A 10,314-nucleotide genomic window follows, 5' to 3' on the forward strand; every position below is an offset into this window, starting at 1 on the left:
TATAGGCTGAGGGAGGGGACTACATGTAGAAACAACACAGTCAGCTCTGACAGTCATCTTCAGATAGGTTATCGGTGGACTGACCAGCGTCAACTTGATTGTTTTAGGTACAGTTAATCTTCAGTTCCAAGGTCAGTTTGCTTCCATTTCTTTGAGGCCGTTTCTTGGAACTGTGGCAGCCTATGTCACAGCCGCAGTCTGGTTATCATGTAGTTAACTTCTTCCACCCGGTGGGGGTTTCAGTATCTCTAAGACGGCTCACAGGACATGGCTCAGAATATTATCTATGGTCCTTGAGGAGGAACCTAAGATCCTTGACTTTGCTTAATGAGTACCTTATTATTATTTGGTCTCCTTTGTTTTCCTTCGTTTCTGCATGTTCTCATTTCCCTGATTAAACTCATTCTTTAAAGTTTTCCACAGACAAAGGCAGGCAGAGAACATGGGGGAAGGACCGTAGAGTCCTGCTGTGTTTCAGTTACTTGTAAAAAGAAAAAAGGAAGAAGCAGCTGCAACATATAGTCAGGGCTTTCTCTGGTCAGCCTTGATTTTTTTTTACCTTTTTTTTCAATTGGCTGCACTATGTGGCATGTGGGATCTTAGTTGCCTGACCAGGAATCGAACCTGTGTCCCCTGCATTGACGTGTGGCATCTTAACCATGAGGGAAGTCTCATCAGACTTGATTTGAAGTCACTAAATACATTGCCTCCTCAATCTTTACAATCATCCTGTGTGGTAATTGCTATTCATTTATCATCTTTCCTAGGGATAGATCCACGTTTGTGAGGCCTTGAAGCTTATACAACTGGTAGGCCCTCTTTTAAAACATATTAGATTCTAATTATGTAAATATAAATACAAAATTAAGTCCAGAACCTTGACAGGTGGCATATGACAAGTGGCAGAAACCAACAAAACATTGTAAAGCAATTATCCTCCAATTAAAAATAAAAATTTTTTTTTTAATTACTGAAAAAAATTTAAACATTAATTTACTATTTTTTTGACTGTGCTGCGTCTTCACTGCGGTGTGCAGGTTTCTCTAGATGTGGTGGGCCGGCTTAGTTCCCCTGAGGCATGTGGGCTGTTAATTCTTGAACCATGTCTACTGCTTGGAAAGGTAGATTCTTAACTGCTGGGCAACCAGGGAAGTCCTCAAGGTATTGTTTCTTTCCTTTTTGAAAGGCTTCCATATTTTCTGAAGTTCTAATAAGGAGCATATAATTCCTATGAAAAGAAATTTTGTTCTATTGACTGCCCAAGCAGGAAAGCGTCTGACGGGTGTGTAGCCATGCTCCTGTGTGGGTTAGAGTCAGAGTGAGGGCAGTGGGCACAGGATCAGGCCACCTGTACCCACTGCCTTGGTCTTGCCCAGGACTGGGAATGGAGCATCCCGACTCTAGAGTTTGAGCATCTGGACCCAGAGGGAAGAGGTAAACTGACACCAGTGAGCTGAGAGCAAGTACTCTAGGTGACCTCCGGCCGTTGCTGGGTGTCGCCCAGGGAAGACTACTTTAGAGCCTGGTATTCTCACATGGGGAGCTTCCCTGGTGTCTCAGACAGTAAAGAATCTGCCTACAATGCAGAAGACCCAAGTTTGATCGCTGGGTTGGGGAGATCCCCTGGAGAAGGGAATGGCTACCCACTCCAGTATTCTTGCCTGGAGAGTCCCATGGACAGGAGAGCCTGGTGGGCTACAGCCCATGGGGTTGCAAAGAGTCGGACATGAATGAGCAACCAACACTTTCACTTTCACTGTGGGCTTCCCTGGTGGCTCAGATGGTAAAGAATCTGCCTGGAAAGAAGGAGACCTGGGTTTGATGCCTGGGTTGGGAAGATCCCCTGGAGAACGGAACAGCTACCCACTCCAGGATTCTTGCCTGGAGAATTCCAAGGACAGAGGAGCCTGGGGTCACAAAGAGTTGGACACGACTGAGTGAACACCTTCACTTTTTCACTCTCATCTGGAGGATGAGGGGCCAATTCCCCAAAGACAGAACTGCTGGCTTCGACTCCACAGCTGAATATGCAGGATTCATTCTCAATTCATATCTTTGCCATCACTGATCTTCCTTGGAAGGCCCTCCTTTTTTACTTTGCTTCAAGGCTTAATTCATGATCCACTTGGTCATAGGACTCTGCAGTATAGACTTACACCACTCACCCAACCTTTGGTTCTTTCTGTCTTAAAATGCCTCTTTTCCCTTTCTCTCTTGTAAAACAACAGTAGCTGATAGAGCTATGGATCAGGCACTTCCTATGGACAGTTTTAATGCATTTTGTGGATTATCTCATCAACGTGTACATATGTGCTCTGCTTACTTGTGTTCGACTCTTTGCCCCTCATGGGCTGTAGCCCGCCAGGCTCTTCTGTCCTGGATTCTCCAGGCAAGAATACTCAGAGTGGGTTGCCAGTTCCTCCTCTGGGAGATCTTTCCTACCCAGGCATTGAACCAGAGTCTCTTGAGTCTCCTGCATTAGCAAGCAGATTCTTTACTACTGTGCCACCTGAGAAGCTACCTCATTTAATCTTCTAAACAAGCTAATCAGTGACTTTTATCAAATCCATTTTTCCAGACAAGGAAGCAGAGACTGAAAGTCGCACAGTATTTGACTTGAGGTCACATAACTGGGAAGGGGCAGAGCCAGAACTCCAAGAAAAGACACGGGTCTGTGCTAAACTTCTTGCCTGACCTATCTTCTGATTAAACTAGAAGCTCTAAGAGATGCCTGAGGGGACCTCCCTGGTGGTCTGGAAGTTAAGACTTCACTGCCAGGGGCGTGGGTTCAATCCCTGGTTGGGGAACTAAGATCTCACATGCTGCACAGCATGGCTAAAGAGTAAAAAATTAAAAAGAGAAAAATAATGTTAGAAAAAGAGGTGCCTTAGACCTCTTGATGTCCTCATGGCATGGCTGAATGGCTAGTACAGAATGGGCATGCAGTGTCAGTAGAGAAGTGTGGGAGGAACTGGGGACATTTTGAAAAGATTCTTCAGCTGATGCTGAGCTCCGATTGGGAGGAGAAATCACAGATAGAAGCATTGCAAATGAGCCTCTGAGCTGGACCTGGTCTGGCAAGAGGCTAGATTCTGAATCCAGTCTCTCTGCCATTAGGCCCCAGCCCAAAGTCCTGCCTTGATCAGCTAAGGACTGAGCATCCTGTCTTCTGAAGGCTGAACTTGAAAGCCACATCATCATGGAAGGGTCTGATTTTCATTTGGTTCTGGTGTCTCCAAAGATCTTAATAGTTTTCCTAGTTCCTGCAAAGGTTCCAAGGCCCTCTGGGATTCCAGTCCAAGAAACACCATCCATCACTTTGAGCTTCGATCACTTTGAGCCTTGAGACCTTGGCAGGTCCCTTCTGGACCACACGGTCCCGCCTGTGACTGCCTGCACCCTTCCTTGTTCAGTGGTGAGAGCCAGTGCACCTGCAAATGTGTGTGTGTGTGTGTGTGCGTGTGCGTGTGCGTGTGTGTGCTTTGTAACCCACAGGGCTCTCACTCACATCCTGCTGGCATTTCATTTGCGTTAACTCACTCTGTCCTTGAGGCAATCCAGGGAGGTACTCACTGCTACCCTTGAGTTTTGTTTATCTAATGCAACTTTTGTTTTTTAATATATAGTCATTGAAATAATTCAGAACTTTAAAGCTCCAAAACATATACTTCTAAAAAGTCTCCCTCCCTCCCCTGGTCCTCAGCCACTCAATTTCCTTTCCTGGCAGCAACCCAAACAGCCCATTTTTTTGTTTATCCTTCCAGACATACTTCTTGAACACACAAGGAGATGTGTATAAATATTATGTCCTCCTCCTCTGCCTTCTCCAATGGTGGCCCACTATCCATCCAGTCTGTACCTCACCTACTTTACTTAGCAATACACCCTTCCCAATATTAATACTTTTTTAGTACCTCACCTACTTTACTTAGCAATACACCCTTCCCAATATTAATACATTTTAAAAGTTGTTTTCTTTTTTATGTGCATCATTTTTAAAGCCTTTATTGAATTTGTTACAATATTGTTTCTGTTTTATGTTTTGGTTTTTTTGGCCAGGAGACATGTGGGATCTTAGTTCCCCAACCAGGGATGGAACCTGTACCCCTAGCATTACAAGGGGAAATATTAATCACTGGACCACCAAGGAAGTCCCTCTCCACATTATTTTTAAACCCTCGAGGTTCCTGGGGTTATGGAGCCTGGATGGCAAATCAGTTCTTTCAGGATGCAAAGCCTGTAAGGCGCTGACTCTGGGAGGGCACATCCGAAAGCCCTGTTCCTATTCAGGACTTTCCCTCAATGGGCCCAGGCAGCTCTGATCGACACACCTCCGGGTGCCAAGAAAGCTGGGAAAAAAAAAAACAGCCAATGGCTTGGCCTGGCAGAAGGTTCCAGGACCTGGAGGAAAAAAGGGTTTTGTTCTCTGCTCCCTGAAGACTGGCAGGAGTTGGCCTGTCCGGGGGCCGTGCTGTCTTTCTCTCTGCTGTCTATAAGAGCAGGAAAAAAAAAAAAAGTTTTCTCTTCCTGCCAAGATCCGATGGCAGTTCGGCGGGTCTTGTGCTGACCCCTCCAAGGGCCCGGCTCCCACGCCTCACCTCCTTTAGATGGCTGTGCTGGCGGTGGGCATCCTTGGGGGTCCCTGCCAAGGCTGGGGGGCCTGGCTTCCCTGGGAATGTACATCTGCTCCACGTCTGGACCTAATTGCTGTGCTGGGAAGGAGCTCTCCATGTCCGTGTCCAGACAGCCGGCCTTCTGGGATTGGTGTGAGGGTAGGAGGCCAGGGAGAGCCGGCCAGCCCGGGCTGATGAGGAAATGTCATTGAGAGTTAAGCGTGTTTTTCTGCTTTTCCCTACAAAGAGCCCTGTTTGTGGCCTCTCTGTCACCCGCTGTCCCCCAACCCCAACCCCCCAGGCTTGCTGCTCCTCCACAACACTGGGTCTTGAAGGTCCCTGGGAGGCTGCCGGCAGCTTCCTTCCGGTGCACTTGATTCCCAGGGAGCCTGCCCCCAACTTCCAAGCTCATTGGAGGAGGGAGGGAGGGAGGGAGGCCGGATGGGAGCCTGGAAGCTGCCCACGGGGGATGGCTTTGATGAAGTTTCTTCCTGGGAGCACCAGGTCCAAAGCCAGGATTTACTCTCTCTGTCCTCAGAAACTGGGCTTACAGACAAAGCGCCCAACAGCTGTGTCCCTGAGCAGGCCAGCAGGTGGAGGTTTCTCTGAGCTTCATCCTCCCAACTGTGAAATGGGTGCAATAGCGAGATCTGAAGCCAGTGGCGAGAGGGCCCAGATGAAGCCGGGTGGGGGTAGGCTACAGCCCGAGTCTCTATGGGCGAAGTTTGGCTGGAAGAGCACAAACAGAGGGACCTGCTGGGGCGGGCAGGGAGGGGAGAGGGCTTTGGTTTGGCTGGGGTCCATGCTCGCCCCCGGGGGAAGTGGGCCCCTAGACTAGCATTAGGGAGGTGTACCTCCGGGCATCTTCAGCAGTGAACCTGTCTTTTGAAGGATGGCAAAGAGGGGCATCCAGTGTTCAGAGTGCAGAGCCTGCCCCCTGAGAACTGAGCAGCAATATGTGGTCTGAGCCCCACTCAAAGAGGCTGCTGGTGGCAGCTCAGGAAGGTAATGCAGGCTGGAGGTTTCAGTAGCAGCAGTGTGGACAATGGGCAAGAAAGAGCCTATTGATGGCTTTTTCCTGGTGGTCCAGTAGGTTAAGACTCCAAGCTTCCACTGCAGGGGCCGCAGGTTCCATCCCTGGTCAGGGAACTAAGATCCCTTATGCCAAGTGGTGTGGCCAAAAATAATAATACTAAAAAAGAAAGAAAGAAAAGAGCCTAGGAGGGGATGGCAGGACAATGGGTGTGCAATGGGAAGTGCTGGGGAAGCCACTTGGGAACTGCCACTCATAGGACACAGGAGACAGGTGCCAGTGATAACTTTGAATGGGGAGGGCCTTGGGAGACCCCCTCCTTCCACATTCATCAGGGAGGTTTGGTAACTCATGGGCAGGCGTGCTAAGTCGCTCAGTCACGTCCAGCTCTTTGTGATCCACTGGACTGTAACCCTCCAGGCTCCACTGTCCATTGGATTCTCTAGGTGAGAATACCGGAGCGGGTTACCATGCCCTCCTCCAGCGGATATTTCTGACCTCGGGATCGAACCCATGTCTCTTATGTCTCCTGCATTGACAGGCAGGTTCTTTACCATTAACACCACCTGGGGAAGCCCAACTCAAGGGCATCCACTTGCTAGTTCAAGGAAGAAATGGGTCTCAGAGCTCCACCAAGATCTCTGGCATTAAAAAGGTTTAAAGTTGCCGCTGGAAGGCCGTATGGAGAGAGACATGGAGAGTGCGGTGTGCAATTCCAGCTTGTCCAGCCTCTGAGAGCCATGGTGGTCTACGTTAGAATGTGTCAGGGCCTCACGGTTTGCCTCATTAGGCTTGGATGAGCCTGCGTCCCTGCTGGGCTTCGAGCCCCTTTTGGTCACCTTTATGCCCCTTTGGCATTCACACCAGGCCTGGCAGATGCTAAATACTCACGGTGAAGATGGAGAATTCAGTGAATCATCTGTAATTTTCCAGGGTCACTTTGCAAGGCTGGATAAGTAATCTGGATTAACTGTGGCTGGTAATGTGAGGTCCAACTACTTTTCTGTATCCCTCCCTACTTTACTTCCCTCCCCTCCCATCCCAGTAGAAAAGAGGTCTTTTAGTATTATAATGTAGCAAAGTTAAGTTTACAGGCAATGAGAAAAGTCTGCTTGAGCAGCTGATTCTCATCTTGATGCATCTTATGAGAGCTCTAGAGGGCTACTGGGCCCTGGCACATTACGTAGTGGGTGCCAGTTGAGTGCATGCATTCTCAGTTGCTCAGTTATGTCTGACTCTTTGCAACCCCACAGACTGTAGCCCACCCGGCTCCTCTGTCCATGGGATTCTCCAGGCAAGAATACTGGAGTGGGTTGACATTTCCTCCTCCAGGGGATCTTCCCAATCCAGGGATTGAACTCACTTCACCTGCAGCTCCTGCATTGGCACATGTACTCTTGACCTCTGCACCACCTGGGAATAATCTGGGTCTCAGGTACCCCACCATAAAAAACGGCAGAGCCAAGTTTCCATTTGTTGACTTAAAAGATGCAGGAGAGTTGCAAGTTAAGCTTTATTTGGGCCAAATGAGGCCTGCAGCCCGGAACACAGCACCTCAGATAGTTCTGAGAGACTGCTCCAAAGGGGCAGTGGGAGAAGGTCATTATATAAGATTTCAGTGAATGGGGAGTTCAATGCAATCAAGCACTTACTTTACAAAAGGTTTTCTACTAGTCATGAGGAGCTGATGTCACCATGAAGGGATTTAGTGCTTTTCCAGATATGAGGAGATGCAAGGATTGGCATCATGAAGTCAGTTCCTGAAAATATCTATCTAAATACCTGTTCCACCAGTTTCCCTGGAGCACAGAATGCCTCATTCTCCAACCTGAATTCCTACAGGGAGTGTCAAAGGTCAGCAGCTGCAGCAGCCCAGGATTCAACCTCCCCAGAGGCAGATGGCAAAGGCCCTTGTGTTGTACAGTCGTTCAGTTGTGTCCAACTCTTTGTGACCCCATGGGCTACAGCGTGCCAGGCTTCCCTGTCCTTTACTATTTCCTGGAGTTTGCTTGAATTCATGTCCATTGAGTTGGTGATGCTATCTAACCATCTCATCCGATGCTGCCCTCTTCTGCTTTTGCCTTCAATCTTCCCCAGCATCAGGGTCTTTTCCAACGAGTCGGTTCTTCACATCAAGTGGCCAAAGTACTGGAGCTTCAGCTTCAGCATCAGTACTTCCAATGAATATTCAGGGTTGATTTCAGGATTGACTGGTGGCAAGTGCCAGTTTGTAGTCGACACTTTCCAGTTTGGAGGATTCAGAAGTCCAAGGGCCTCTCATGTCTTAGGGTGTTAGGGCCTGCCTTAGGGCCAGCAGGCACTCAAAACCTTTTCATTCCGCTGCCCCTTCTTCTTCAAGCATCCAGGGAATCTGGGCTTGTTGTAGAGAAGAACCAGTTCTGACTCTATGTTGGAACTGTTTCTTTGACTTGCTTCCATTGCTGCTGTTGTTGTTCAGCCCCTAATTCACGTCCAACTCTTTGGGACCCTGTGGACTGCAGCACACCATGCTTCCCAGTTCTTCACTATCTCCTGGAGTTTGCTCAAACTCAGTCTGTTGAGTTGGTGATGCTATCTAACCATCTCATCCTCTGCCACCCTCTTTTCCTGGGCGAAGAGGAGAATCTTGCCCAGCCTCAGGGTCTTTTCCAATGAGTGGGCTCTTCATATTAGGTGGCTAAAATATTGGGTTCTTTTCATTGCTGTTATTATAATCATTCATAATGGCCTTCCTCAAAGGACCCAGACCCTCTGCCTGACTGTTAAAGTGACTTTGTTCAGCTCAGAGAGAGATAATCTGACCCTGCCCACTTGTAATGGCCACAAAGGAGAGATTAACTCACCCCTTCCAAAGTCTGGCCCTTCCTGGAGATGTTTTGCAAGACTGAGGGCCCTTTTTACTTTACTTCCTCACTGCCCCTCCCTCTCTATTCTGCCTTTTGACTTTAGTTCCTCATCACTTCTCTCTCTGGTTTTATAAAAGAACATGGCTTCCAGACCCCTTAGTCTGGCATCTTCTCGGTCAGCTGGCTTTCTGCCTCTACACCTCATCTCGGATCCGTTGGCCTGGCCTGCGGCAAGCAGAGTGAGCTTGGACTGAGGTGAGGGAGTGCGTGTTTGCAGAGCCCTACAGGTAAATGCACACAGGTTTGGCTTTCTTCCTGCGTCTGCATTTTCACGCCTTGGGTTGCCACCTTAGAGCTGGTGATTTTCACATCTATCTGTATGGATCAGCTAGCTCCCAGGGACTTTATTGCCAACTTCCCCAATGCCTCAGGACATCCCAGTTGTGTATTCTCAAACACAAAGATCACTGGAAGAACAACCTCCCCCCACCACACCAGACAGCAGAGTGAAGGAGGAGGGCCACCCTCGGCTAAGAATGCAATTGCCCTCTTACAAGTTTCATTTCAAAGCCCCAGCTAGGTCTTTGTGAGTGTAGCTGAGAACGGCCCTTTAAGGAGACGGTTCTTGCTGGGACCCTTTTTCACTCCTGGCAGCCCAAGGGGCTGGGGCCGGGGTGGTGTGAAGTGCTCACTCGGTATCTGAGGGCCGTTAGGAGCACTGCTCTGTCCTCCTTAAGGGTTGTGCTGCTTATGTACTCTGCTCAGTTGATTGGTCATGCCCGACTCTTTGCGACCCCACCAGGTTCCTCTGTCCATGGAATTTTCCAGGCAAGCATACTGGAGTGGATTGCCATTTCCTCTAGGGTCTTCCCAATGCAGGGATCTGACCTGTGTCTCTTGGCTCTCCTCCATTGGCAGGTGGATTCTTTACCACCTGGGAAGCTATTTCTGAGAATGAGTGTTTGCCCTTGGGAAGCCTGGGGGCATCTGATTCAGCAGTGATGGGCTGGATTAGTGGGAAAATGAAGAGGCTTTTCTGCAAGTTACCTTGCTGGTGAGACCTTGAGGAGGTCTGGACTTGGTAGGCCAAAGCTTTCCCAGCCAAAGGTCATCATACAAGCTGTCTAGTTCCCAGGATGTTAATCAAGGTTCTAGATTCTAAAAAGACAGACTCTAGAATCTAAATTCTAGAAAGACAAATAGCTTAGACCTGTGGATATGCTGGGAAAAGAGTGGATTCTGGCTCCAGGCAGGAGTCTCAGCGAGCTCCTCAACTGAGGTTAGCAGACACTTGGAAAGTGGGGATGGGAAGTGTGCAAGGCTAGGAATTGGCATACCCCCAAAGGTCCTGTGAGGAGGATTTAATGCCTTAGGATCAAGAGGTTGGCAGTGCTAGGTAAGGGCTTTAGGGGCTCCAGGTCTTGTTGAGAACTGTAGGGTAAAATAAGATTCATTACAAACCATTGCTGAGAAGGAAAAAACTCCTTCTCTACACTCTTATGTTTGTTATGAGGGCCTGTGAATTAAACTGACAAAAGACAGTTTAACAAGAATTTACTTACACACAGGTGAACAATGATGAGCAACCCAAAAGGGGAGTTAGAATTAGGGGTCTGAGTATCTAACTTAGTAGGTGAAAGGAAAGAGGAAGAAAAGGATCCTATGGAAGGAATAGGTTTCTCTAGGAGAACTAAGGGGACATAAGAATATTGGCAAACATGTTTCTTTAGAAAGGTATGAGTGGACTTTCTGTCACCTACAGGACCCTAAAACTCCTCTAGAGAGGGGTTTACTATAGTTTACTCCTGGTCTCTTCATGGGA

The sequence above is a fragment of the Odocoileus virginianus genome, chromosome 16 (assembly GCF_023699985.2).
Source record: "Odocoileus virginianus isolate 20LAN1187 ecotype Illinois chromosome 16, Ovbor_1.2, whole genome shotgun sequence".
NCBI lineage: Eukaryota > Metazoa > Chordata > Mammalia > Artiodactyla > Cervidae > Odocoileus > Odocoileus virginianus.